This window comes from Elephas maximus, chromosome 10, assembly GCF_024166365.1.
Source record: "Elephas maximus indicus isolate mEleMax1 chromosome 10, mEleMax1 primary haplotype, whole genome shotgun sequence".
Lineage (NCBI taxonomy): Eukaryota > Metazoa > Chordata > Mammalia > Proboscidea > Elephantidae > Elephas > Elephas maximus.
In genome coordinates this window covers 26,552,843-26,557,790 of record NC_064828.1, presented here as the reverse complement: position 1 = coordinate 26,557,790, position 4,948 = coordinate 26,552,843, and the positions used below count along the sequence as shown (strand labels likewise).

Genomic DNA, 4,948 nt, shown 5'->3' with positions numbered 1-4,948 from the left:
ATGTCATAGTGTTCTGTGGATTTAATGAGATAATAAACACAAAGTTAACTAAAATTGATTAAATATTATATTGCAACAAGACATATTATATTCCATTTATGCCATAGTGTTCTGTGGATTTAATGAGATAATAAACACAAAGCACATAGTAAGTATTAAATAAATTGTTGGTGTTTCATCACCACTAATCTGAACTCAAAGAAATTACAACAATGGCATTTTGAACATCATGACTATCGGACATAAGGCAGGTATTTGGGGGATTTGGACTTTCCAAGAGTCTCTGGATTCAGTCATGGAAGAAAAAATATTTTTACTACTGAAAAGTCACACTCTATTTAAAGAGAAGTTTGTTTTTTTGCGTTTTTATTCCAGGTAGCTTAGAATTAACCTAACAGGATTTGCTCCACTGATAGAACTAATCACAGGAAACATGTCGTAAGCTCCACAATATCACTGCCAAAGCAGAATATCTACTAAGCAGCAGTGGCAAGAGGATTATGATTTCACACATTTTCTTGAGGAAGCCATGTAATTTGGAACACGATTATAATAGTTCCCATCTTACCCCCAATTTCCCTTACAGTTTACATCGTGAGATTCCTGACGACAGAGCTATGCTTTCTTTTTACTCTTGCTTCAGTTCTCTTGTCTAGAAGCACAGAAATGACCTGGAAGAGAAAGCCTTTCACCAAAGTAAAGGAAGTAGCTCCCCCACAAGCTGTTGAACGAGTCAATAGGAAAGAAAATTATAACTCTAGTGTCAACTCTGGTATTAACAAATAAGAGAGTACAAAATTTACAGACTCAAAAATGAATAAAATCGAATGCGAGAGAACAGGAAGAACAACATAATCAAGTGTTCTAAATAAGCTAGTGCTGCTGGTGTTTGCACCATCAAAACAGCAACTTTTCAACAGAACCAAAATAAACATCTGCCCCAAAATAACATGAAGTGATGTGATCATCAGTGGAAATACTGAGTCCCAAGAGCCAATTAATGGGCTCCAGAGGGAAGAGAACCTTTGGGGTATGACTGACAATCTTCCTGCATAAAGTCCCACTTTTAGAATTCCTAGGAGACTATATCCCTTAGGATGCATAAGACATGACTTTCAGAGTAACATAGATAAGACTGTCGTAGAGCAAATATGCCACTTTCCCCACAAACCAACACTGAGTGTACAGCCATGTAAGTCCCTTCTCTGGCTGCTGGTTACCAAGGATGCTATGCCTCCCATCCTGCCTGCCATTCGTTGCAGTAAAAACAGAAGATTACAAGTCAGACCTGCCAGTTCTATGTGGAGATGGGTTCAGAAGAGATACAAGTATATGACAGCTCTTAGGCTTGCTGTTTAGCTAGCCTTCTATTGTGTGACTGTAAAAACAACAGCATCCTCAGGCTGCATGAATGAATGTAAGGAGACTCATGTTTAAAACTAAGAGGGCTGGGGAAACTCAGGAGAGATGAGGGTGAGGAAGAAACTTCAATAGCATGTAGGAGCTGTCTTTATTTACCAATCAGAACTAATTCTTTAGGGGAACAGAGACATTGGCAAAGTGTCATCTGGAACGGTTTGGGAAAGGGATGATGAGGAGCAGGGCTGTAATAATTTTCATTTCTCCCCGTCTGGCATATATGGCTGTGCCTAAGAACAGATGATAGCCACTGAAAGATGGGAGAGCAATGAGCTGATTGAGCATTCCAAATTGGTGAAATACATTTCCACGTGGTTTGTGAAGCCATCAGAATGCTCATACACATTAGTTACCAAATATTTCTTCTTGCTTTTCTTATTCTTTGCTCATTTTTTTTTTTTTTTTTTTAGCTTCCTGGGTACTCTGATTTCCTGCTACAGAGGACACACTCACAGCTTTGCCACACCAGAGACAATCTATCAATGGACTGAAGAGGAGCCTTACAGTGAAGTTTGCCTTGAAAAGTTCTGAACCTCTCCCATCCCATTGTGTCTCCAATTGCAATAATCAAGATCATCCTTAAAGGTATGGCATTATGTGATGTGGACAGTAACTCCTTTTATAACTAATACATTAATAAATATTCTTAGCTAGAATATAAAAAACGAGTATAAGTGTCTGGAGCTGTATTCTGGGCTTATATTTTCCTAAGTAAATATTACTCAATCATGTCACCTGGGATCATTTAGGCCCATTTAGGGGATCCAGAAAGTAAAATAAGACCAAACTATTGGCTACGGAATCTCAGGAGATTTTGATGACCTTGTTTTGCCCCTCTCACAACGAAAGTCAGATAATGTTCTAGACAAAGTCGAAGTCTGAGAAGGAAGTTTTCATGAAGATTTTTTTATACTCCAAAATTACAATGACTTCCCAGCTTTCCCTCTACTTCTCAATACCAATCCACCTTCCCACACCCATAATGTGATGAGAGTAACGGAGGGAATCCTTATCTGGAGAGACAGTTTAGGGCCCTGTCATTTGTCCCAGGGGTCTCTGCTTGTGTATGCTTGAGACTTGTAATCCTTTGCATCCATCTCTAAATCAGATGAGTAGGAGCTTTCTAGAAATTTTGACACCTTAGGCAAAAATTTTAAAATTAAATACCACATCTATTCCTCACTTTTTTTTTTTTTTTTACCTGTAAGGAGAATTGTAACTTAGATCAAGGCTTAAGAGTGATATTTTAATTTAGCTGGTGAAATACAGAATCAAATAGAAAGCCATCATGTAGATGCCTAGGTGTTCAAAAAGTGTCCCTGGGTGGTGCAAATTGTTAAGCTCTCACCTACTAATTGGAAGGTGGCTGTCTTGGAAGAAAGTCCTGGTGATCTGCTTCCAAAAGATCATAGTCGTGAAAACCCTGTGGAGCTGTACTACTCTGCAACACATGGGACTGCCAGCTGTCAGAACCAACTCAACTGGTTTTTGGATGTTCAAAGATTTCCTACATTAACAGGCTTGATGAACACTAAAGAAAGGACAGAATATTTGACATTGTTTTGAATGGGGTATAATATCACCTTAGAACCAATAATAGTATAACTCTAACTCTGATGCAGAATGAAAGTGAATTTCATAAAGACTTTGTTCATTACCATTCTCCTTCTTCTCCTTCTCTGATGCATAGTGTTTATGTTTCTGATTCCAGACATCCAAGTAATTGAAATTATGTGTCCAATATTAAAGGTGTTTCATATCTTATTCTATACATGATTTTCATATTTCCTTACATATGTTTGTAAGTACTGTTATTAATCTTCTCCAAGATGCTTATTGCACAGGATCCTATCGTTTACTTTGAGAAAATTCTGAAAGAGGAATAAGAGTTCAAGGATTCTAAGTGTCAGATCATATCAAGCACTCTCAAAGTTCAAAAGTCTTTAACAGTAGAGTAATATTATTAGCTATGTAATAAAATAACATAACCTGAAGAAATTAGGAATTTCTAAAAAAAAAAAAAAGACGTAAAGTAATACCCCTGAGAAGTAATAAGGTTGTCCGAGTCATTGTCACTCTTTTGCTCTTCACCCCTTAGGAAGCCATGAATATGTCAAGAGTGAACACAGTGACTGAATTCATACTCCTGAGTTTCCCCATGCTCCAGAAAGATCCAGGTCCTCCTCTTCATACTGTTTTCTGTGACCTACATCCTGACACTGATGGGCAATGGGGCTGTCGTGTGTGCAGTGATGCTGGATCAAAGGCTCCACACCCCCATGTACATTCTGCTGGCCAACTTCTCATTCCTGGAGATCTGTTACATCAATACTACTGTTCCCAATATGTTAGGTAACTTCCTATCTGAAGCTAAAACCCTCTCTTTCACTGCCTGCTTCCTTCAGTTCTACTTCTTCTTCTCCATGGGCATCACTGAAACCCTCTTACTGCCCCTCATGGCTTTTGATCGGTACTTAGCTATCTACAGGCCTCTCCATTATCCGACTATCATGACCAATCATCTCTGCATGAACTTGGTGGCCATCTGCTGGGTGACAGCCTTCCTCTGCTACCCAGTCCCTATCTATTTTATCACACAACTCCCTTTTTGTGGCCCCAATACCATTGACCACTCTGTCTGTGACCCAGGTCCCCTTCTGGCCCTGTCCTGCATCCCTGCCCCTGGAATTGAGCTTTCCTGTTCTATATTGAGTTCTCTTATTATCTTTATCACCTTCTTCTTTATCATTGGGTCATACACCCTGGTTCTCAGAGCAGTGTTACGGGTCCCTTCAGCAGCTGGCAGGCGTAAGGCTTTCTCCACCTGTGATTCCCACCTAGTTGTGGTGTCTCTGTTTTATGGGAGTGTAATGATGATGTACATCAGCCCAAACTCTGGAAATCCAGCTGGAGTACAGAAGATTGTAACCTTGATCTACTCATCAGTGACCCCACTGGTAAACCCTCTGATCTACAGTCTCCGGAACAAGGACATAAAGGCCAGCTTGAGAAAAGTTCAGATGTATGTGAAAATTGGTCAAAGTGAATAGAACAAATGAGTGTACCAGGATCAGACTATTTTTCCTCCATTTCTATTCCCAAGTGAAAGGTAAGCTTCTGTTCATTTGCACCTATAGACCCAGACCCAAATTCATTAATTGCTGCCTAGTCAAGGAATGAATAGCTGCATCCCAATTAAATCAGAATTTGCCTGCAAATCAGAACTTGGTAGCTGGTAATTTGAATTAAATCACCTGGATATCTGGACTTTAGGTCTTTCTCCAATAATTTCTTCTGCTTTTATTGCTGTTGTAAGGTGCCGTCAAGTCAGTTTCAACTCATAGCAACCCTATAGGACAGAGTAGAACTGCCCCATAGAGTTTCCAAGAAGTGGCTGGGGGACTTGAACTGCTGACTTTTTGATTAGCAGCCAAGCTCTTGACAACTACACCACCAGGGCTCCCTTTCTCTGTGTGAATATTTACCTAGTCCCTGACCTCATGCTTTTGTTTTGTTTTGTTTTTACCTC

At 39.6% G+C, this 4,948-nt stretch overlaps 1 pseudogene; it reads left to right on the top strand.

Moving 5' to 3' along the window:
• Positions 1 to 3,523: 3,523 nt before the first annotated feature.
• On the top strand, positions 3,524 to 4,469 carry LOC126083924 (olfactory receptor 11H6-like; annotated as a pseudogene).
• Positions 4,470 to 4,948: the final 479 nt, after the last annotated feature.